General features: G+C 38.7%; 1 protein-coding gene across 1 annotated transcript in view; it reads right to left on the bottom strand.

Annotated features, from left to right (window-relative positions):
- RNF38 (ring finger protein 38) overlaps positions 1-26302 on the bottom strand; it is a gene marked incomplete at its 5' end in the record, with an annotated part of 111562 nt that overhangs the window by 64584 nt on the left and 20676 nt on the right. The gene's annotated exons all lie outside the window — the stretch shown is intronic.

Below are 26302 nucleotides of genomic sequence, written 5' to 3'. Positions count from 1 at the left end.
TACTTGAACCAACGAACAACACAATCACCAGTTCCTCCCCCTCTAAGCTGTCATTCTCTTTAGATCTTCTCTCATGACAAAATCATTCTGCGGTGATTTTCTGAAGAACTGACATAAACTTAAATTGCAGCTTGAAACACATGACCTCTGCAGCTGAAGTACAAAAACACACTTCCTCTTAACTGCTGTACTACAGGACTCTTACAATACCCACCTAACAGAAAATACCTGAGACACAAAGTTTGTGATTTAAGACACAGAGATTAAAGACAAGGAATGTTTTATTTTCCATTGCATTCTCCCCTGTGTACAGTAAGATTCACAGCTCCTACACTGGAGTTATCTCTCCAGAGACATAACAAAAATAATTAATAATTTATTAACAAGCTAAAAGGAAACTCCCTTTCTGCATTAAAATACTGCAAGAGAAGGACACTTTTGCTAAGAGACTCTGAACAGCATCTCCAATTTGTGGTGCCTGGTCCCTGTGGCTGCTTTGCTTAGTAGCTAGTCACAGTTTCCTAGCTGTTCCCTGAAGGCTGTTTCATTGGGATTGCTTCTGTGCAAGTGTAGTCTAGTGACGGATGCTCGCAGCCTTCAATGCACATTTACTGCCATTCCAGAGAGAAGGGTAACATTCGTTTATAGACAAAGAGTTTTGGGAAACTCACCACAGAAAACAGTTCTAAAGGGCCAAAATATAGCAGTGCCTTTTCATAAGGAGCCTTTCCTCAAGGAAGTTCAGTACCTACTTAAAAGAAGAAAACTTTTTGCCTGTTCTTGTCATCTTTCAAAAGGAGGCTAACAGCAGTACCACAAGCCCAAAAGCCATCCACACACAGTTACTATAAAGCATATGCAAACAGCTAGAAAAGGAGAGAAAACAGGTATTTCAATAACTCAAGGCTGACTTTTACTAAAAGTAAATCAATTGTAGAACAAAGAATAAAACTGGCAAGCCACAAAGCATTTAAAAAAAGATAAAATCTTTTAATCTTGTCCTGGAATTTAGTTTTCATCAACCACTGTGTGGGAGCTGAAGCAAGAGATGCAAATACCAAACACAACTACATTAAAGGCCTGGTATGAGCATAAAAGATCACACAGATATCCTCTACACTGTTCTATTTCCATCTTTATAGGAATCTGAATTACTGATTTTGAAGATTCAGTTGTCTTGAATTTCTGAGCCTCCGGAATCTAAGTTATTTTTCAAAAGCTACCTGAAATGTCAAGCCATTTGTTCTTCTCTATTTGTAACTACATTATTAAACTGATTTTCTTGAAATTAATCCTCTCGAGAATTTCATTTAGTCTCTAAAAAATAAAAAATTGCTTATACAAACTTTCTGGATGCAATGAATAAAGGGCTTTCTATGGCTTACGTTTATTGTTACCAATATAAACCAGCCATCATCACCACAAAAAAACTAAACAGGCATCGAAGCACAATATTAACTCTAAATCTTAGCTTGTTGCCCCCTGCTTGTTTCTTTATGGTGTCACTTATGAAATCTAGCATTAATTTGAACAAAGGCTGCGGCAGTTGTTTGTTTGGGCTTTTCAGTTTTGATCAGGTTTTTCTAATAAGAGCCTTAAAGCTCTCATCCAACCTAGCCTGGAGAAGCTGGGAGAAGCATTTTACCACTGAATGCTTCAGTGGTAAAAATATTGTTGGTACCAATTCCTGTAGTCTTTGACACATATAGAAAAGAGCAATGAAGTCCAATGGCAATGAAATCCCAAAAACAAAGTTTTAAATGCACCTTAATTATTCATTCTTTTGTCTTCTATTTTCACTGTATATTCAATCTAACCATAAAGCGAAGGTAATAAAGAGGCATTTCTTACTTAGGAACTGACTTTGCAAATATCTGAAACATAATTAATTCTGAAAGCATGGTTAAAGGTGCATGATGAAGCAGCCTCTCGAAAATTGTTTCAAATGAGAGAGAGCCCGGGCTCCCTCCAAAGACAGCTTATTTAATGAAATGTGAAAACCTCAACAAAATCAAAACTGGTCTAAGAGAGAATCCAGAGAAGTGAGAGTTAAACAGTGCTCTGTTACTGCGTAGGAGCTCTCCACATCCTTCATCTCCCTGCAGCCCATTAAGTGCTTACAACTGCAACTTACATTAATAATCAGTAAGGAATGACTTGCCCCAACAAAATGAAAAAGTTAATTTACATTTGACAGGCCATGAAATAACTTTCTCTCTTCCTGTCTTTCTTGGTTTTGTTCCAATTAGTAAGCATTTGTCCCAGTCTTGTTTCAAAGAAAACCACGTTAACAATCAACACTTTATGTCTTTTTCTCATACGTGCAGAGTATAAGGCCATCAGCAGCCTGAGACACCACACCAACTGCTCAAAAAAATCATAGAAAATGTTTAGTAATATTTCTGTCCCCTGAATAAACCAAGCTATGAGGATAACACAGAAGTTACTTTGGAGGAAAAGAACAGAAGGTCAACAGAACTCCTCTTTTAACACAGTGCTGCTTGTAGTAAATTATAATAGAGATTTCAATCCCACAATATCACAGTTTTCCTCCCTTTCTGGATATATCCCGTCTCAAGCTGACAAGGCTTTTCTAAAGAGAGAAACATTTTGAGGAACCTCAACTTGGTTTATCACAAGCAGCAGTCTCAATGTCATCAATAAGAAAAAGCTTCTGAGAAAATAAGAATAAAATTTGATATTTGCATATCATCAAATGAATGTTTCTCTGAAAAAGCAGATTCTAAGTCTTTGTAGTAACATTCAGTACGTAAATTACATTAAACTCTACAGAATAACAATTCTGCTAATTCTGCCATGGGGCATTCTTTGCAACTCCTTTTTTTGTACTCTGGCTTTTAAAACCAAGATGCACTACCGCTTACTATGTCCAATCTTGGTATTCCTTTCCCAAGATGCCTAGACATCTCCACAGCTCCCAGTCCCTATCATCACCTATATCCCACTTGCCCTTGGCAACATTCCATGCTCATTTTCAAAACCTTTTTCTTCTGCACTGCCTATCCTGAGGAAGGATATCAACTGGTATATAATCCCCAGTTTTAGCTCTGGTGCACATGTGAGAGACAGTTACTACAAGCATAACCAACAGGTAAAACTACAAGCAATTCAGCCAGCAATCAGGTATGCAGAAAGCATCAGGTTTCTTGATTTCAATTTCCAGCCTTTCAGAAATCTGGTTTATTTTTGATGATTTTGAGTTTTAAAGGTTAATTTAAAAGGACATCCATAAGGAGAGTAAATCAGAACACCGGCACAGTGTTCAGTGAACAGGAGATCAAGCCTGTGTTTGAAATCTGAAAAGCAGGTAACTAGAAATTTTTCAATGAAGAAGTATTCTGACAAACTTACATTTAAAAACTTTGCTCCCTCTGTCCTGTCACTACAAGCCTTGGCAGTAAATCTCTGTTCATGTTTTAAGCCTCCTTTTGAAAGGTCACAGTAAGGTCTTCCCAGATGACTTCTCCAGACTGAACAACCCCAGCTCTCAGTCTGTCCTCCAAGGAGAGGAGCTTCAGCCCCCTGACCATTTTTGTGGCTGACCTCTGGAGCCATTTCAATAGGTTGACGCCTTTTGTGTATTGAGGAACCCAGAACTGGGTGCAGTATTCCCACTGGGGTTTCATAAGAGAAGAGGGGCAAAATCACTTCAGGATACAGTTAACATCTTGAGCCAAAATGCATCTCTCTCTGTCCTGGACCCTTGGAGATTGCAGAATATATCTTCCAAAGTCCTCCCAAATTTAACACAGGAAAACTTCTTTAGTTTCTCCAGCAACACCAGCAGACAGAAAAACTCTTCTAAAAACAACCATATACCCTAGGACAGAGGTGAAAACCTTCCAGGATTAAATACGCTTATTTTTCAGTGTAAGGAGAACACCCACACTCCCCTATCGAGTATTTTTACCAAATAAGGCAACTTTTCAGTATGGTTGGATCAGTCCTTATTATTAGTCATTATTGCACAATGTTGTCTTTTCTCTTTTAAAAACAAAGAAATTGGTCTATCTACATTCCATAGGCTACCAGCAAGATCATTAAATGTTAACATAAGCACTCTTCTGGTACATATTCAATGCTCAGATTAGAAACCTGTCAGCCATGGAATGAGTTAAATTTGTAAGTAGGAGCAAATGTTTACATTTATTTTACCTTTGATAGATGTTTATAACTCTAGTAAAAAAACTCTGGAAGCTTTGATACTCCAGAACAAAGGGAAAATCTTGTTGCAGTACTGGTCAATAGCAATTCCGTCTGGAGAGAGCAGAGACGATAACGCTTCATTTCTCCTTTTGGCACAGCCAAACAACAACACCAACACAAAAAGGTCACAACAAACAATAGTTCTGGGACCCTGGATCTGCAGGTTGCATGTGGATGATGTTGACAAGTGAAAAGTGACAGATTCATCCCCCATAAATTTGCCCTATTCTCAGTCCTCTACTTTTCATAACTAATTTAAACTCCATTCAGTTTTCCACTTCTGATAATCCTTGCATTTTCTAAAACTCATCAAAGGCTCTCAACAGAAAAGAATCTTTTCTTCTTGGAAAGAGCATATTAACAAAATTAGCTCCAACTAACATGCTATTCTGAAATCACTGCAGGTAATATCCATCACAAAGGTAATTTACCTGTCTATTATCTATTCAAGCAACACAAGCTGGATTGCACCCATCCGTCTGTGTTAAATATTTGGAATCTATGGTCTGATGTAGCCAACATCAAAACTAACAGGATGAGTAATACCAGTGGTAAAGGTTAGCTCCCTTTGGCTCTATAAAATATGCAGCATACAGGCAGTTTCTCATCAATTCACAGCATACAGAATATACATACAGAAAGGTTCTTCTGCCTGGAGGTAGAAGAGATAGCCACACAGACCCATTTTTTGGACAGTACATTCTACTTGTCAGTATTTTAAAATATAAGATTACTGAGAAGTTCTCAGAAGAGCATTTCTATTCCAAACCCTTTCATAACAAAGGGCAAAAAATGCAGAAAAATGAAATGCCATAGTAATACGCTGTCTAAGAAAAATCATGAGGGGCCAATACAAAAATTGTGTGCACAAACTTGATTACAATCTCTGATCCAAGGAAGTCTTTGAATATAGAAACCAGCAGGTAAAAAAACAAAAATTTAAATTAAGATACTGAACTTAAACTCAGTCAAAGCTATTTTCAAATGTACTAGAAATTCAAACCTCAGCTGTCTAGAACAAAATCCAAAAAGTACTAAAATACTTCAGAGAGCGAAATTAGTCCTGAACTTTTAGGATCAGTCAAGTCTCTGAAGGAAATTCTTGGCCAATCAAATGAAGTTAGAGATGTTTAGGGTTTTCTTTCAGAAGTTGATGCCTTTTGTTCCTCTTCCCATTGAAAAGAGTTTAATAACTTGCTCATTCAAAGTTAGGAAATTAATTACATATTATAGGAGAAAACAGTCTAATTTTTATGTGTCAGAAAAAGAAGGCAAAGTGCAAGTGAATACTTAATCACTAGTTCTACAAATACTACCTATCAAGAAAAAAATGCTTTTTATTTTCAGCATACTAACATATCTGCCTTTCAAGACTGTTTTAACAAGCTTGTTGTCTAAATTTAATTTATGTTTCTATTTAATAGAAGCTCATCATCAATTAAGAAATAAAAATTAATCTTATCAAGGAAAACAAAGTAAACCATACCATTCTTCAAAAGCCTTAAACACAGAATATAAGAAGCCAATATAATATGCAGTTATATAAATCCCTTAAATGTGCCCGTAAGTTACCTCCTTTCCGCACAAAATTTAGCAAATAAGACTTCAAATGTTATGTTCAATAGGAAATATACTTATTGACTACTCAGATTCAAGCTTTCTCTACATGAATGCTCCAAGGTAAACTGAAAACCATGAATCAAAGACATATCCTAATTGGCAATTTAAATTAATTTAAACCAACCTAATTCAGTTTCCCTGTGAAGGCATTTTTGTGGTGGCCTATGGGTTCTGCTTCAGGCTTTTTTCCTCCCATGTTAAAGGTAAACAGAAAGCATGCCCAACCTTTATGAATTCAAAAGCAGCAAGATGTAAGGCATACTAGCATATACATATGCTAAGTAAAAACAACAACAAAGTAAGGGACATCATATCTTGACTTACAACAGCATTTGTTTTCAAGGTATGAAACTGCAAAACCTAAGTAGATTGTTTCTCTGAAACGTAAAGTAAATTGCTAATTTGTTACTGGTTTTGGGTAGTTGCTGGAAGCACTACTACAGATAAACAAAAGACATTGAATGGAACAATTAAGAAACTACAATATAAATTATTTTTAAATAACTACAGGATGATTGTTAAAAATAGTTCTGTAAAAATGTTTGAACTGTTAACTGTATCAGATAATCAACCCATAGATGCTTGACATTAGAGATGCCTTCCAATTACCAGCCTCCTCTCATACAATCTTGTCAATCTAACAGTATGTCAATCTGAGATTCATGGCCAGGCACCACACACATGCTGATCCTTTCTTTGCTACTTCACAACTCCTACAGCCAACAGCAAAAGCAGCCTGGGTCATACACAATGAGGAGAGAGATGACCAGGAATGTGTACAGAAAATCCAGGATCCTGCACTAGCTTCCCTGATCAGTCTCCAACAGACCTGCCTAGTGACTTCTGACACAACAGTAGAAATATTCCTCTGCATGCATCCATAGTCTTCTCAGACATCCTTTAACTCCATGCTCAGAAGTCACTAACTGACCAAGAGGGGCATTACCTGAAAAGCTGGCGTAACATACCAAGCTCAATTATGAATAGGACACCTGGAGTGACTTTGACCAAAGTTGCCACAGTGCAACTCCCTGCTACGAGCAGAAGTACATCCCCTTGCCTGCCCTTCTATAAACAGAAGGGTAGCATGAGAAAAATAACTTAAACCATTGTTCATTTTTTAAGCATCAAAAGCATGATGGATATTAAGAAATCATTTCTTCCTATCCTAAGGATTGCATCTACTTTAAGTCAATAACCTAGAGAAACTGACTAACAAAAGTTTCCCAATGCACAACTGTCCTTTGTCATAATTGAAACAGTCTTGTCACCTCGCTATACTTAGGAAAAATAAAGGAACAGAAAATCAAGAAGCCACAAATGCTCCATTCACAAAAACAAGCAATGCACAGTTTGCTTGTGAATCCTTCCCAGTGCTGTTCCACCTGGCGTTACAGGGTAACTAAACCCCAGTAAAACTAGGAGTAGCATGGTTTGTACTGGACAGGCAAAGTGCCTTCAGCTACCCCACAAATGAATTAAATCTTAAATGAACCAGAGGGAGCTCATGTTTTTCTTTCTTACAATCTGTGTGTGTGTAAATAGTTTGCAAAATCTGGGAGATGCCTCAACACAGTGGGACACAAAATTTAACTTTATTACTTTAACGTCAGCTTTAAAAGGCCACGGCAATACACACAAACATGAACATAATTTAAAAAGAAGTCATATACATTACTTCATTTCAAAAGCAATCCTAGGTTAAAGATAATTTTTATCTATGAGACTGAGGCAGTTTTTCCCAGCAAAATATGCTTTTGCCAATATAAACTGCCTCAGAGCTGTAACCTTGGTTTCCTAAACACACCAGTAAACTCATTCTAGCTAAATGTCATACAGCACCCCCACAACTCACTACAAAACAAAGTATTGTTTCTAGTCCTACTCCAGCTTTCTCTCCACAGCCTACACACCGTAGGCCACTTCTGAGTATAAAAGGTTCACCTGCACTTCTCCAAAATGGTAGAAGCTAGCAAACAAGACTAGAACTTGATGCAGAGCTGCTTACCATTTATACAGTAAACATCTGCTGAACAGGCTTCTCTCAAAAACACCTTCTTGCTAAGTAATTCACAAATAGAGATCTCCTTTTAATCACCCGCTCAAATCACTGGGTCACTGCACAACGTCTGCAGCAAGAAGAACTGAAAAGAATGAAGAACAATCAGAAATGTGCACGCACTCAGATGGCAGGAGATGCAGCACAGGAAGGCTAAGCTGGAATCAGTTGAGAGCACTCACAGGCAAACCAAAGTTGCTGAAGCCACTGCTCGGCTTCTCCTGCTCCAACAAACTGTGTGTGTGCATGGTCTGTGTCTGTGTTTGTGTGTTTATAGAGAAGCATTAAAAGGTATTCAAATGGCCATTAAAAAAAACCCAATGCATTCTTGATATAAGCTTTACTGTTAGTTAACAGTAAACATTCAAGATTTTAACACTGTGTACATATAATGGAAACAAATTAGATCACATTATTAATTACCCAGCAATTTGTATACAAACAGAGTATAGCTGCAGGAACTTTAAACATTAGCCAAATCCACAAAACCTCTACTTACTCAGGGTCTTTCAGATCAAAATGAAATTATGTTTTTAAATTAAAAAGGAACAAAGAAACCAAACAGTAGCATTTACTTGGACTCTGGCCAGGAATGCCAAATTCTATTGCCTGCAGTATGTTTTCACTGCGAAGTGATAAATCCTGCCACAGACGAGGTTATATTATGAGCAGCAATCCCTAATACAACCCTAATAATATGAACAGCCTTTAACACATTTCATAAAACTGTTAATTCTTTTTTAAGATTTGAAGTTGGTCACCAAACTCTCTTCCTTTTTCTCTCTTCCTTTTCTTGAACAATCTTGGAAAAAAACAGAAACAAAACAAAAACCAGAACCACCGAACAACCCAAAAACTCACAAACCAGCACACAAGATTTTGACAGAGGAGGTACCAGTGTTTGCAACAGGCAAAGACAGTCAGTGTGAATGGATATTATGCTTTCCACTTACTTCCTTGCACAGCAGCATCAGTCAAGGCAACACATCAATTTTTACCAGCCAAGTTACTTTCAAATTCACATTATCTCCAACTAGAAAGGGACACTCACAGATAAGTGAAGAACTGGGGAGTAGCAGTAGAAAGAATAAAGGACCCTGAGTGACAAGAAAAAGAGGCACTTAAGCAGCAACACTACAGGCTGATGGGGCCCCTGTCTGAAGTGTACATGTAACACATGCAGTCTGAAAACACATAGGAGGAGGAACAAGAGCTCTGCATCCAGTCATCACACAACGTGACTGGAATAACTGAGCAGCGGCAGGAATGACAGAGCTGTGATGGACAAAAAGATGCTATTCAGGAAAGGCAGTCAGGGAAGATGAAGGTAAAGGGTGCCTTTATGCAAAAGACCGGTTTGGATTTATGAAGCTCTTTTAGTGGACAACAGGTGGGTGAAGGTTTGTGGATCCACACCAGAAAAGATGTCAGGAAATGTGGCATCATGACAAAAGACTTTTTTACAGACCTCCCACATAGACAGAGCAACCTAAACAACTTGAGGACTGCTTTTGATCACAACCTTGGTTCTTGTGAATGATGGTAATCTCCTTGACATCTCCTTGAAAAAACAACAGAGCAGGTGAGGACACACACTAAATAGAACAGAACAGAACAGAACAGAACAGAACAGAACAGAACAGAACAGAATAGAATAGAATAGAATAGAATAGAATAGAATAGAATAGAATAGAATAGAATAGAATTTCTATAAAGAGTATCTGCTTAATACAGGTACTATACAAACTAACCTGGGCTGGTGTACAGCTACGCACATCTGCGATTCACTAGCTGGGAAGTACCAATTAAGGATACAAAAATCACTGGCAGCCTCAGTAGTAATGACCATGAGATAGGGGAATTCTAAATCCTGGGAGCAGAGAGGAAGGTGAGCAATAGAGTACAGACCATGGACTTTTGGAAAGCACATTTGAGGACTGGTAGGTATGATCCCACTGAAAGCTGCAATGATGGTAAAGGATCATGAGAAAGCAAGCAGGTCAAAGGATATTCTCCAAGCACAGGAACAGTCCAGCCCAATTATGTGAAGTACACATATCAGAAGATCAGTTCAGCCAAAGAATTCACAGTGGAACTCCATTGCTAAAAGGCAGTGTACAGGAGGTGAAAGCAAGGTTAGGCTACAAAGGAAACATTTACATACATTGTCTGGGCATGCAGGAGTGGCATTAGGAAAGGCAAAGCTCACCAGCAATAAGACCTGAAAGCATCAGAGGGATACACAAAGAGTTTCTACTGCTCCATGAACAGTAAAAGGCTGACCTCTGAAAACATGGGATAGTTACTGAATGGAGAAGTGATTCAGTGAACCCAGGAACAGATAAGAGAGAGGTACACAATGTCTTCTTTGCCTTTGTTTTTTACTTGCAAGTACTCCTGTTCTTAAAGACAGGGTTAAAGGAGGTTCAAAGAATGGCCATCAGTTGACGATGATTTAGTCGGAAATTGCATAACAGAACTTGATCCATACAAATCCATGGGATAAGACCTGCTGAACCCAAAGGTACTGAGAGATGGGCAATGCCGTGACAAGGCCCTCTCTCTCACACACATCTAAAGTCATGTAAAAGGCATGGAGACTGGGGAGGTTCCTAATGACTGAGAAAAAGCAAATGTTACACCAGTCTGGGGGGAGAAGGCCAAAAGATCATTGGGGAACTGCAGAGTGGTCAGATTCACCTTGATCCCTGAGGAAATTATGAAACAAGTGAGTTCTCTGAGCATTTTTCAACACACAACTGGAAGCTGACTCTGAACAGTCAGTGTTTGCTTCTGAAGTCCTCACTCTATCACTAGTCAACAGGCTAAAGTTAATATGGAATCTCATGCATATCAGTACCTGCAGCTGAAAGCAATTAAATAACCAACACATGGAGGGACGAGAGAGGAGAATGAACAGGAGTCAAAAGTACACACCTCTAATTGGAAACCTCTTCTTAAGAGCTGGCTATGGAAATATTAATCCAGATAATAAAGCTTACATTCACTTTGATCACCTTTTTTAAGCAAACAGATAAAACAGCAATGGAATAAATGAGACAGATTTCCAGAAAAAACAGTTTTAGAGAAACAAGTTAATCACATTTTTTACAGTAAGAACAACAGGAAAACCTCCACTGGAAGATCACAAAAGTCTCAAGCTTTTAGGACAGAAACTGCTTCTTTAAATTCCAAACTGTCAGTATTATTGCAAGCCAATCTTTGCCACTGAAATCCACCAATATACAAACCCCAACACACCTTCTTAAACAGAAAGAATAGGCTTTCTTTTTCAAAAAGAGGAATATTTGCAGGTGTTCCTGAAATTTGCTATCTCTGGCAGCTGTAGGTAGCTCTGAAGAACTCAGCTAGAACTGAGATGCCCTTAGCATCAGCATCCTCCCAATTTTCAAAGCACGGCATGACAGCACTCCTTGTGTTCTGACACAGACCACCCCTCAGACAGAAGAGTCTACGAATGCAAGCTGCTCCCTCATTACAACATTATTGTCCAGAAACATTCACTAAAAGCTTTTGAGCAATTTGCAGCTTCACACAGATCCTCTCTCATTCTTCATCTACATTGTTCTGCTTGTGTATCATACCCGGCTTAAAATTACTTACTGAAAATCCATGCTCATGTAACAGAATCTGTGGTACAATATAGCACAATATCCCTTCTAAAGTCCCTTCCCTCCTCCTACCAAGGCCTCTTTGAGGCTTGACTCTGAGAAAGGAAAAACTGAGAATGAATGAAAACAACCATCTATTCTCAAAAATATTGTGAGCACATGGTTATGTATTTTTCATTTTTTTGTTGGGGTTTCTTTGCACCCACTATTCAAAGGTTGAATGTAAATGTGAGAGGGAAAGAAATACAAAACACCAGAAAAAGGGCAGAGGCTATGTAGTAAAAGTAAAGTTTGGTACTTTGTCTCTCTCACACAGACTTCATGAGACAATGAAGCACACAAAGATGATTTTTCTAGTAACTGTGACATGTAAAGAGATCTCCTGGTATACTCAAGAGCTAGCAAGAACACCCTGTAACCCTGTGTAGAGCCAAGAGAAAACTATGCTGTGATAACCCAGGGTAGCTCACCTCCCCTGATCAAGTATGCAGAGTCAGGAACACATACCGTTGTTAGAGTAGGCTGGGACAGTTTGCTTCCCAGAATCCCCAGACCAAGTATACAGAACCTCGAGCATATTTTATTTCCTCACAGTAACCCACTATAGTTCACCCACCCCATCTGCACATACCCTTGCACTGCTTCACACGATGGAGGCCAGCTGCAGATCTCCAGAAAAAAGCATATGCACATCTTGAATCAAGACCCTCAAGAACTGAAGTCAACTTTGCAATTTTTTTTGCTGTCAATCAGTAGGCGTAGATCATAAATAGACAGTTATGATTAAGCAATTGCATTGTGAACATTATATGCTTGCTTAGAGTCTGTTTTAGGGAAAAGGGAAGGCAATCCCAAGATGAATGGCCTGTCTGGATGACAGCCACCAGCAGTAAGGTCAGGACAGCCACCAGCAGTAAGATCAGTAACTGGGGAAGAGGCAACCAAGTCAGTGACCACCTACTCCAAAAGATCCCGGAATCAGACAGAGGGAAGAACTGCACCTGCAGACTGATTAGCATGGCAAATAGGGGGTTAAGTACTAATTAATGCAAGTCGCATAATCTGTGAGCAATGAATGCTGATGCTTTGTTTGTTAAAATGTACAAATGCTGTAAAGTTTTGATGACTGGGGAGCCAGTCCTTTGTGGGCTACCACCCTGCTCCCTCCTTTGCACAAACCAGAAAAAGAGATCGAAATACCTCGTCTGGGTGTGTGAGCTGGTGCTGCAGACTGGGAAAGCAGCCCATGGTCAGCACAAGTTTTTGGTAACCCAAGTGGGACAGAAAAGGTGCATTGCCCAGGTTGACTGGCCACTCCAAGCAAACAGGCTCAGCTGGACAAATACCAGTGCACACCAACCTTCTGACTGGGGACTGCAGAAAACCAACCCCAAAGCCAGGACAACTGCCTCAACGCTTTAGAAAGGTATGTAGTCAGTAAAGGGGGGTGACTGGGAACTGATAAAGAGGCAGGAGGATTTTGGTTTGGGGCTCTGCACAAGCTGCAGGAGGAAATATTTTGTTTCTGCACTTTGGTGACATGCGTCTTGATTTTTTGGTATTTTGCACATACATTTTCACACTTGTTGGTAGTGTGAAAACTTATTTTAAGGTGTGTGCATTTGGACAGTTTATGAAACACTGTGAATTTTAGTACTGAAATAGGTTCCTCTGCTTCTACAAAAAAATTGCTCTCATTTGCTCTACCTCTGGATGCATCTTAAAGAATAGGAGTAAATTTCAGAGTGAGCCCATGACTCAAGAGAAATTGAAAAGATACTGAATCAATGGTGGCCTTAATGTGAAATAGATGATGGTGAAAAAACGGCCAGAAAATGGGTCTCTGAAATATAATATGATTTTATAGCTGATGTTATTCTGTAGAAAGAAAACTAAATGAGATTAGGCCTATTATGTTGTTTTATTTTTTGCTTTAACAAATAATTGGGATGTAAAAAAACCCACATCCATACCTGCTTTTCATGAGCAAAATTTCAAAAATAAGTATCTTCACCAGGCTGATAAACTTTCTTAGTTCTTATTCTTTTAAACCAAGTGCAAATAATACTTTCATCATCTTAAAGAGAAGAAAGGAGGCCCAAGATGAAGGCTTCATGTTATCATACATAGCACCAAAGAAATAAACTAGAAGTTCAGTAGATCCAGAACAGATGTATTAATCAGAGAAATAAACTGGATGTCCAAACACAAAACTAAATCTTGTAGTATTGCAGCTTCAGTAGACTACGTGCAATGAACCATTCTTACCACCCTGGCTTACTCAGAAAAGCTGAATGAAACTCAGCTAACATCCAAGCCTTAAAATGACAACACTCCCACACACCCCTCATGTTAAACTAAATATAAAAGGAATGACAAAATTATATACAGGTAAAAATAGAAAGGTCTTTCCCAGCAATGTACAGAACTTCTGTTAGGCTTTGACTACTATAGTTATAAATCACATTTTTCAATTATTAACTGTATGTCAGAAAATCTCTCACATACACAAATATTGTTGCATGCAGGACATGCTGACCCTCAATATGATTTTTAATTATAACATTTGATGGACAATTATAAAATCACAAACTGAGTAGAATATTTTACTGGGCTTCATAAAGATGGGAAAACTAACAATTAACCTAACTTTTGGCTAGTAAAAAACACTCTGTAAGGAAGCTAAACTATATTTCCAAACGATTCCAAATTATGTGGAAAGGCAGAGAATCACTTACAAAAATTAGCTAATATGGTGACTGAAATCAGTATATACAACATTCAGGGACAACACTGTGGATAGAGCTTGGCTGGTTTTAGGTGAGGTATTTGCTTTAGCCAGGCATTTCTCAATCCGAATGCCACCAGCATTCGGAATTGTTTTTCAACGTTTTCACTTCTTCCAAGTTTCCCTTAGCCAAAGACAATCCAAAGACATCTTTACTGTATAGCTTACCAGTATTCTACTCAGCAGGAACAGCAAGACTGAAAGCTACACAAACACACACACACACACACACACACACGCTCACATTCTGAAGTATAGCCCAACTTCCAAGTAAGCAAGGAATCTTGGCAACATAGCTGAATGCAGTATACAGACAAACAAAGGGCAGTAAGACATTCTGTCCAGATGCAGAAATCCACTGAAAAAGCTACACCAGCATCTTGCAGTAGTTTTGTCTCTCAGTACTAGTCTAAAAGACCATCTAGCATGTGACAGGTGCCTGAAGAAACACCTGTAACAATAATCTGGTTACCAGGTTTATTCCTAAGATACTCTCTTGAGTATTCAGTTCCAGAAATTCCTTTCTATGTTAATACATGAAACAGATAAAACAAAGTAAGTGAATGCAGCACCATTACTAAATCACACCCTAATTCCTTCTACTTTCTACAACCAGAACAGAATAGTCACACTTCCTTCTGAAAGACAGAGAATTGGAATTGTTCAACTGGGAAAAGAGAAGGCTTCGGGGTGACCTGTTTAGAGTCTTCCAGCACCTAAAAGGAGTCTTCAAAACAGATGAAAAGAGACTATTTACAAAGGCATGTAATGACAGAACAAAGGGAAACACCTTGAAATTGAAAGGCAGCAGGTTTAGATGAGATATCAGGAAGAAACTCTTTATTGTGAGGGTGAGGAGGCACAGTTTGCCCAGAAAAGTTGTGGATGCCCAATCCCTGTTCAAGGCCAAGCTGGATGGAGCAACCTGGTCTAGCAGAAGTTGTCTCTACTCACAGTAGGGTTAGAACTACATGATCTTAAGCTACATTGGGAGTAATCTAATTCAAGCTCTCTTTTCTCATCCCAACAGCCTTCAAGGAAGTATACACATAGCCTCCATTTAGAAAGCTATGCCATGTTTTTTAGTCTCCTTGGGTAAAAAACATCCTCCTTCACTTGCCACGGAAGGGTCTAAGGGTTCACAGCCCTCACAATGCTCCCTGCTGTCTGTACAAGCAGCAGCCTCTCTGCTGACAGGCACCTGTTGGTAGGCTGATAACATCAGTAAATGGGCCTGCAGTGACACCCACACTTGACACACAGCTCAGGCAGCACTCAGGCACATGTAGTTCTTTATAATTCCTTTTTCAAACCTAGAAAATGTCAATGAGATCTGTACACTAGGGTCAGCGTCCCTTTTGTCTGAGTTAAACACAAAGCTACACATTTCACTAGCTCTGTAGGTAGAGAAACAGCATGGAAGTTTAACTCTCTGTCTTTTCAAAAGTTAAATGCATTTTGGCTATTAAAACTCACAGATCATACATCAAGACAGAACATTTGAGCAATTTAAAAATAAAAAAAACTAGGCCAAACTTGCTACGGAATTGGAGAAAAAATTAGTGAAAAACACTGTTAGGTTTTATGTGGGTATCTACACAGCTGCTGAGTGGGTTTGTAACTGTACATATAATCAGAAAAACATCATTCCCCTTGCTCAAATGATACATGAAAGAAACACACAAAGAGATCACCGGAAAAGATCTGAGGAAGTAGATGAAAGTATTAAAAATAAGACTCCATACATCAATTGTCATCACATACTTTAAGTTAGCAAATTAGAAAAAACACTCCAAACTCTCCCAACAGCTTTCTAAACTTGTCAATTTTAAAGGTTACACATAACAGTTCATGATTACAGTTCACAGAAATAGTGCAAATAAATACAACTTGTAAAGGTCAAAGAAGCAACATCTGCACTCTATATACCACAACAAAGGATACACATGCTTAAAAACAAATTGGAAAGAGTATAAAAAGTCTTAACAGTAGTGCAATTTGGGCAAAAAAGCTATTCTATCTCAGAGTCTTTTCATGAAGAAGTGACATATGAATTCAGGAAGGGGTGTTAATTGGGGATTTTTGTTTGTGTTTTGTTCTGGGGTATTTTTGGTTGTTTGCTTTGTGGGGCATTGTGGGGTTTTTTTAGGGGCTTTTTTTTGGTGCCGGGTTTTGTTGGGGTTTTGGTTGCTTTTTTTTCATAATACTGACTGAACCTATTTGGACCACTTGGCTCTTTTTTTCCACCTGAGTTGTGCTGTCACAGAAAGGCCCTGTCTCCACATCAAAATGACAATAGCATCTATCCTAAAATCAGTTTCAGGATCTGGAGATACTAAAAAGAATCCAAGTTCAGGACTGTCCTGGCCAACATGTTCCAAATGACCCTGCTTCAGCAAAGAGGTTGGACAAGATGATCTCAAAACATACTTTCCAACACCAATGGTTTTCTGATCTGTGTACAATGACAGAGCTTACTTTTGGCTAACTAAGGAAGCCATATACTCCACAAAAAGCTACGCTATCCCAAGCGAACAGGTGGTATTTTAAAGCTTGCCACACCCCTTTAAGGAAACACTGTATGAAATGCCATTATTAAAAATAATAACAAAATTCCCAAAAAGAGCATAAAAAGCCATTATTAAAAATAGTTAATGATATTCACCATACAATCTGATTCAATTAATAATCACTCATTCTCCTGCTCTATATCCAAGTACAGAGTCTGTACCTGTATTGTAGCCAACTTCACTATAGATGCAGGCAGACTATTACTATATATCCCTGCTCTACAGTTGTCTTTCCTCCATGCCAAACAAGTCCCAGTCCCTCAGCCTCTCCTCGGAGCACACACACCCCAGATTCTGTGATGCATCACAGTCCTCACTGAGCTCAGTCCAGTTCTGCATCATTTTTACTCATACTGGGGCACCAAACGTGGACGCAGTATTCCAGATGCAATTTAACAAGGGACAACGAAAGAGGAATCACTTGGTCTTATTTCCTTGTTATGCTACTGTTAATACAACCCAGGATGCTGCTGGCTTTTATCAGCTGCAGAGCACACTCTGCTCATGCACGGCCACTGTCACCCAGGACCTCTAAGAGCTTCTCAGCAGAGCAATTCCCCAGCCAGTCGGCTCCTATCTGAGGCAAACAGCATCTCCTACTGCCTGTCTCTCTGTTCAATTACACAACATGCCTGTTGGTACACTCTTCTAGCCTGTCTAGATTGTTCTGGACAGCAGCCCTTACTTCAAGTGTATAAACTGCAAACCCAGACTGAAGTTATTCAAAGATTTTAGTGACGTGGATGATCAACAGCTGAACAATGAAATGTGAAGAAAATTAAAAATATTTCAGGGGAGATACACATGATATTATTATCTGGAGGCCAGTAGTATTACCCACTAACTATTACTTCCCAAGCTCAGACATCTAACCAGTTTTTCACATACAGAATCAAAGATCAAAGAATTACAGAATATGCTGATTTGGGAGGAATCAAATCAGATCATTGAGTCCAACTCCTGGCCCTACACAGGACATCCCCAAGAGTCACTCCACACACCCAAGAGCATTGTCTCAGTTTTTCCTGAACTTGCTTTTGCTTGGTGCTGTAACCACTTCCCTGGAGGACCCGGTTCCAGTGCTTCACCTCTGGGTGAAGAAATTTTGCCCAATATCCAACCTAAACCTCCCCTGACACAACTACAGGCCATTCCTTGGGTTCTTTCACAGGTCACGACAGAGAGATTAGCAGTGCCTGTCCCTCTTCTTCCCCTCATGAGGAAGTTTTAACTGCAATGAGGTCACACCTCATTCTTTTCTTCAGTCTGAACAGACCAAGCACTCACAGTCATTCTTCAAACAGCTTCCTTCAAGGACCTTCACTGTCTTTGTTACCCTCATCTAGTAGTTTTTCATTCATCCAGACTTTACCATCCCAACTTGGGTGCAATGATCCCACATGAGACTACAGCAAAAGCCTTGCTAAGAATCAAGGCAGATGACAGCCTCTATTCTCCTATCACACATAGATCTTGTCATTTCATCACAGAAGATAATCAGGTTGATGAAACCTCCTACTTAATGTACCCAGAAACGATTCAAGAGACTTTATCCCACTTAGAAGAATGTAGTTTACAAATTTCAAAATGGGGACTGTTGTGCTGTCCTGCTTTTTTCCTTAACTAATTAAAGAGCCATATCACAGGGAGAGAATGTACTCATTCTCCAGCCAAGGTGAAAAGAAAGCTGTAAATGTTTTATGAGACTTGTCTGATCATATAAGTAAATTTGTAATAAACTTGTAGTAAAAAAATTTTGCTAATGAGACTCCCCACCACTGCCTTATAACATCTAAGCCAGTTCCTCTGACAGTTTCACAGAATCCATGTTTGCTGTTACTGCAGGGTTGGTATCTTCTCTTGGTGTGTCATACAGACCTTTAATATGATCTTGCTCTGCTTTAGTTTAATCATCTGCATTTAGAAGAGTGAATGCCTGCTTTTGGCCAGTGGACATTGCAAGTGAAGGGATTCACTCACAGCGCTCGACGGCAGGGTTCAGCTATTTAATCCCCTCCCACACTGCACACATCTAGAATGTCAGCTTAAAGGAACTCAAATTGCTTTATGGATCACTTTGGGGATATTTAAAACTGTCTAATGATGTACCAGAGCTTACCAACTGGTCTACAGTCCCAGGTAGGTTGCTAATTTAACTGCTCTGTAATGAGCGAGAATTCCCTGTACAAGCCAAGACTGGTACAATAAACATGCATTTGACCTCTTCTAGTTTTTGGTTTGCATGGTTTCCAAAGACAAATCAGCAGTCTTTTGATTTACACAGCTACTACTGTCAAGCAGACTTAACTTTTAAACAATTTTGACAAAGATATGTGATTGAGCTCAGCTTCTTCAAACTTCCATGGATCTTTCCTCTAAATGTGTTTTTTCCTCATAGGGCAAACCGATAATAAAAACCAAGACTTCTAATCAATATGAACAATATACAAACTTATGCCATTCCAGTACTCAAAATTACATATAAACCCACGGGACAATTACCAGCTTCAGAAGAGTTCACTTAGCTAAGATTGAATTATTTGAAGATTTTCCTGTTTTCTGCCAAGTAGAAACAGTAACATGAAGAGGGGAGGAGCAGAGGGGGAGAAGAGGGAGAGAGACAGAGAGATAAGGACTTTAACAAGAAGTCCAAAAGCCTTAAAGGGTTGCAAAACAGTGCACCTGACATAGAAAGAAAGCCCCACATGATGTTTTTTGAGGGACAATGGAAGTCAGTTACTGAAGTCAGCTGTCTGGGCTGACAGAAAGCAGAAGGGCATTAAGACAAGAAAACGTGAACCATAATTTGAGGGTTAGGAGTAGAGCAGCCTAGGAAAAACTCAGCACTATTTAAATGGAAATCTGCCAATTAGTCAAAATAATTTTGATAATTTAATTTTGACAATGTTTCAGTGAGTTCTGTTTTACTGTTAGGGAAACACCAAGAATTTCTGTGCTTGTGTCTAAACGCCAAACTGGCAGCTCCTAGGTTGTTTGGAGAGTCCCTTTCACTTTGACAAAAATTTAGATCACTAGAAAAAGCTTTTCCCTGACACAGACTAGTATCAGAAGCACCTCTACAGCAATGCAACCCATACTGGTGTTTTTCACATTCACCAACGCTTCATAAGTGCTTCAGATATTAGACTAACATTTTCTAATAAAATGCACAGACTCTTGCACTGAAAGAAGTGGAGTCTGTGTAGGTAAAAAGCAATAAAATGCTGTACAAATACATTTAAGTCCTTTTAAATATAAAAGGACACACACAACACTAAAAGCTACTATTTCATGGCAGTAGTCAGTCACTGCACACCAGCCGTGGTGTACAAACCTACAGGCTGCTGGCAATTCCATAGCTTGGTAAATTTGTCAGTTAATCTACCATGCAAAGGAGGACACTGGCCATTAGAAACATCAACTGGTACTGGCAAATCAAAGAACCATGTGTGTGACATGTCTGTGGTCAGGAAAAATGCAAGGAGAAGTCTAAAGTGAGCTCAGTCAAGCCTTTGTCACTGCACACAGCTGGAGCTCCAGTTTATCCAAAAGCCCACTAATGTTCCTTAACTGTTGATGCAGAATTTTGGTGGCATGTTGCTGAAGAGCTCAAAGAGAATACCAGTACAAACAAATAATGAACCATTGCAGTCCACTCAATTTCTGCTGTAGTAAGCAAGCAGTTTAATACAAACTTCAAAAAGTTGTTGCAAAACACAAACATTGCTTTTAGATTACTAAACACACACAAACAATGCTTCAGATTACTTCTAACATAAATTCTACCCTCACCAACATTTGATTATATAGGTTAGACAATATCAGAAAGTTGGAGCAGAGAAGCAAAAGTCCAACAACCATACACACACACAAAAAAAAAATCCCCTGTTCTCTCCTCATGTTTTCTTAACAACTTCCACAGTCAGAGTGGCTGCAATGGCCAGTTACCAAACACAGGAAACCCAGCTGATATTTTTTTGACAACAATCCACAAAACAGTCAGGTCAGAAGCGACCACTGGATTTCCACAGCACACAAAAAGTGTTCCCCTTATTCAGTAACACCATGTTTGCTAGCCCATGAATTTATTGATGAATTTTTTAGGATCTCCATGGCTGAAAACCATGTGGCTGTTGCAAGGTGTGACATGGGTAATTTTTCTGATGAGCTTCACTTTTGTCTAGGTGTTCTTTTGCCAGTGTCCTCTGAAAAAATGTCCAGAGTTCATTTCTGTATGAAAGCCCTGGTGAACAGATTGCTTATACCACCTCCAGATGGCAAACTGCTTCACAGACTGCCAGCCCGCCCCCCTACCCCCATTAATTTTTAATGCTAAAACCTAAAATTTATATACGTGGTACTTAACAAAAGCTATGTGGAGAAGTGACAGTTGGTAAAAGTTGCTCAACAGATCTTTTTGTCTTGTACATTACTCTGGAATGACATGAGCTTTTTTTATGGCAGCTCTTCTTTCATATTGAAGGAGGAAGGTTCTTGCAAGGTAAAGTACTACCTCAGCACTTAATTAAAGAATACATGAACAGATTTTCAATTATCAGCAATTTTTACTGCTGGCACATCTGAATGTGTGCCTTGGTTCACCACCTCATCTATTTGGCACTCCACAGGCAGAATATGGATTTTTGCTTTACAGATTCATAAGAAATACTTCATTTTTCAAATAACTTTTTTCCTTCTTTCCTAAAATCGCCTCTTATCAACACATAAAATTAGAGAGCTTTAAGACCTTGCCACCTCAACGGGAAAACAAGCATATTACCTTGCCCTCAAAAAGTCTATTATAACAAAACAAGATGTTTCTGCAATAAAGCAAGCTGATTTGTTTTAGGATTTTTTTTGCTTGTTTGGGGGTCTTTTGTTCGGGTTTTTTTTGTTTGTGTTTATGTTTGTTTGGTTTGGGTTATTGTTGTGGTGTTTTTTTTGAGCCGGACAAAAACGGTTGCTTGGAGGGCTGCTGTTGTCCCAGAGAAGCAGTTCTCACTCTCACTGTATGAAACCTTGTGTCACTTCTTTTCTCTTCATGAAGTGGGAATTTTCCCAGTGCCAAATATATTACTAAGGTACAAATGCTTTAGCATAAATACATACTTGCTTCAGGCGTCCCTCTCCTCCAGAGAGTTTACTATGGGAAGATGCCTTCTCCAAAACAGAAGCTGGGATGCTCTACCTAAACAGACTTTCACCTACAGTCCACAACTGAAACTTAACAAATATTTGATTTTTACCTTCTGAAGTTAGTATAAATCGATTTCTGGTAAAATGTTTTAACTTGAAAGGCCTCAAAAGTAACTTCTAAGTATTAGAAAAGGAAGCACTTCTGGAACAAAGATAACATTTTTTGGAGGTAGAAACTTCCCATTTCATGCTTCAGAGAAAAAAATGTTGACAGCTTTTTAATGTGGAAGAAATAATCCGCCATCATTGCTGATTACTATGGAAAAAAGTCTGCTGTGAAAAAGACAAAGAATCACAGAATAGCTGAGGTTGGAAATGGAAGAGACCACTGGAGGCAGTCATCCTGTCCAACCTCCTGGCTCAAGCTGGACTACCCAGAGCAGGTTGCTCAGCACAATGTCCAGGTGAGTGTCTCCAACATGGGAGACTCCAAAATCTCCCTGGGCAACTTGTGCAGTCTCTCTCTCCATTTCCTCATGTTCAGAAGGAAGCTGCTATGTTTCAGTTCGTGCTCACTGCATCTAATCCTCAATCCCACAACCAGAGCTGTCATAACAGAAGGGAACACAGCTACTACTTTTTCCTTTAAACTCAGCTGTTTCGGCCACTTCTCCAGATAGCATGCAACCCACAAATGAGGATGCAAGAAGATAATATATTGTCCACTTGATTTAGGGCAAGAATATATTGAGGCCAAAGAAAATGAAATTATAAAATCATACTGCTCCCTGCCTATTTGGAGAACAAGGAAGAAAATCCATAAATTCTTCTTTTTATTTTTCAATGTGCATTTGGAACCTTCTCAGTTGCAACATCAAAATAGAAAAAGGCATTTTTATCCTCAGGAGGAGGTAGTATACCAGAGGAAGAGAAACATACAGTAAAAGAAGAGTTAGCTTCCCAACTACACACGTTCAGACAATCAAAAGCCATGAATTTAGAAAACATGCTCAATTTAAAAGCTAACTTAGAAAAGTTCAATGCAAGAACTAGGAATGACTATGCCCTCTTTCCTCCTCCTAAAAAAGGGATCATTTGGGACAAACTTGCTGAGTAAAAGTTCTAAATCCACCATTTTAACAACACACAATCAATTAATTCTGGCATGTATGTGACAAGAAATAGGAACAGCTACAAACCCTGAACAACAATAGTTCGTTAGAACCTGAAAACCTTTTAAAAGCCTTCCACAAAATGCTCTCTTTTTTCAGCTTGCTGTTTCCTGTGAAGTTTAAGTAAGAGCAGCACAGTTACAAAGCAGAGGACCCCACATAACTGACTATAAAACAAATTGAATGTAGTGCCAAAGATGTAATTATTGTAAACATGGAATTTACATACTTATCCAAATGCTCTTACAGCAGAGCAATAAAGCTCATGGCACATTTTATTTGTATTAAGGAAATTCATTACAACCTGTTTACTATCTGCGCTCTTATCTGAAAAAGCTGTAATACAATACAGTGATCAAAACTAAAGACTAACTACTGGAAATAAGAAAATTAAGTTTTTTGAAGAAAAATGCTTCTCTTCCAAAAAACCAACTATATATACTGGTGGACTCTTGCACCACAGATTCTGTTTCTTGTGACTTAAAAGTCTGATTAACTTCAAAGAGAAAACCTGAAGATACCATATGCTGAGAGAAGACAAAAGATAAGTTTCAACACTGCTCAAAGAAGGGAATTGAGTGCTATTTATTGCACATACTGATCGCTAGTTCAGACTGTCAAAACTTTGTTGTGAGGTGACACATAAGTGACAGTGCCTAGTAATAAAGTGGCCTTCACTGTTTATTACTAGGCAAAATGAGGAAAAAATTTGAAGTACAATGTGAATTTTGCTTACAGTCAGGACAGTCTTTTATCCTCCAAATGATGATATTTGATACAGATGCGAAGGAACACAAAGAACCCAATTGTACAATCTTTCCAGAATTAATATGCTTTCTGAAGCACTCCCTACATGAAAAAACTGTACACTTAATGAAGCTAATTATCAAAGTACTGGGATGAGCACTTGTTTTTGTAATGGGTTATTTGCTTAGTGTTCAATGCAGCATACCTATGCCAGACAAAGTCTGCTACCTGAAGCTAGGCTAGCTGAGGGCAACAGCTTACCACATTCACTAGGAGGCTACAAACACAATGCCAGAGCAAGGCTTAAAAGGTTATGAGGGAGTAAGCTGGCAGCAGCAACACACTTACAGCATATTTTAGTTCCACATTAATATATTTCTCTTCTTCCCCAGCTTTCAGTGACTGACTGAGGTGTGAAGATTACAGGAGAGCTGAATTTGTAAAGGAGGCAGATGCAGAGAAGCAAGAACCAAAGGTTATGCTCAAAGCCAGCAGACAGCACAGTGGCATGGAGCAAGAATAATCAGGACATGAAGAGATCATAAGAAGGCCAGTACGCTTTAACATACACAACACTTAAACCTAAAAACGTGAAATCATAGGTTTACATAACAGTATGAAAGTCAGTGATCAGACAAGGAAGAATATCTCTGAAGACTACAGGAAAGACACACTGAAAGAGAAGGCAAAAGGTGAAGGGGGATAATGTAAGTTAAGAAGGGCAATTTTGCAAAACTTCTAAAAGAAATTACCCAGAAGGAGCTTTGACACAGGAAAAAACTGGAAAAAGCACTAAGTGTATCTCACATGAAACAGAGACCACAGAAGTATAACGTTCAAAATTACGTAACAAATATCACAGTAATTTTTGGGATAATCATATATCAGAATATTTAACCTACCATTCCCTATTTTACAGAAGACGTTTTAAAACTTAAGACTTTACAGGGACAAGAAGCTGCATGTGTTGCTCACAGGAGAAAAACAGCAGTGGAAAAACTTAAGGTAGCTGCCTGAATACTGAGGAGCTGAGCTGTGATCATTAAACAATCTTTTCTAACTTAGAGTGGAGAAACAGGAAAGTTATTCTATGTTTTCATGGCTGTAGGTGAAATAAAACCACACAACACAAGTTTTTTGAGTACTCTTGGAAGCTCACCCTTTAAGCACACATGGTTCGGTATCACACATAATTGCTTCAACTGTTCATGTTTCCTACTCTCTTAACCCCAAATGTGCAACAATTCTTTGCTTCTATGATTAGATCTGCAATATCATTGTACAGAAATATCAAAACATCCATTTCTCTCATTACAGCAGTTTTAAAAATATATTTCACTCATCTTCCTTTGTACCTGAGGCATATTGCCAAATAATACAAGACTGACAACATGAAGTTAAATGTCTAGCCAATAATCTAGACTAACTAGCATGCTAATGACAATGTACATCTTACCAAAGACTTCTTTTTAACTGGAAGTGTTAATGCTTACCAGAGAGAACACTTCAGCTTCCTCATCCATCAGAAGACTCAAATATTCACTCATTTCTTAAGCTGAACAGCAAGCAGATGTTATGCATCAGAAAGCTTAGAACTCCAATCAAAGCTTATTTGGAAAACATGAAGAACATGGCTGGCACATGAAGTACAGCAACTCCTTAGGGTGAATCCTTTTGCCTTTACTCTTCCCACCAGCTCAAATGCAGATGCAAAATATAAATACTGCCTCCAGCATTTGGACTACTGCAAAAGCCCATACAAGCTTAATCCATTCTTCTTTTGTGACACTACCTCAATGAGAAGTCAATATACTTACGTTACACGTATATAACATAGGAACGTTTTCGTAACTTTGCTTCTGAAAAACAAACATCTAAGAACAGGGAGACAGTCCTAGGTGTACTACTGCCAGTTAGTAGTATTACTAACTACTAGTAGTACTACTAATAACTAATAGTAGTAGTTGTTATAGTACTACTACTCAGTTATATTCAGGATATTTTTTCCTAAATTGCATTGCTTAAGAAATTTACTTATTTACCCTGCAGGGTAATTACCACATACATTTTGTTCATTGATTAGGACACAAACAAAGCAGACACGAGGCATACTTTTTGGTACTGCTAATTTCAAGGAAGCAACAAGTTGATTTAGCTAGTGGACAGAACCCAGACTTCTCAAGCAGGTGCAAAAACACAATCTCAAATTGGAATACAGTAAACAGCTGGAAGCACTCCTTAAAAAAACCACTAGACTTGTGGGGGTTTTATAAGATCTTCCAAACTCCATCCCACTCTAGTGCAATTACAGCTTTGTACACTCTGGCTTAACAGCAAGATTTTCTATTAAG

This window comes from Fringilla coelebs, assembly GCF_963513975.1.
Source record: "Fringilla coelebs genome assembly, chromosome: Z".
Lineage (NCBI taxonomy): Eukaryota > Metazoa > Chordata > Aves > Passeriformes > Fringillidae > Fringilla > Fringilla coelebs.
The sequence above is the reverse complement of the archived record's forward strand: the minus strand, read 5'-3'. Positions and strand labels throughout refer to the sequence as shown.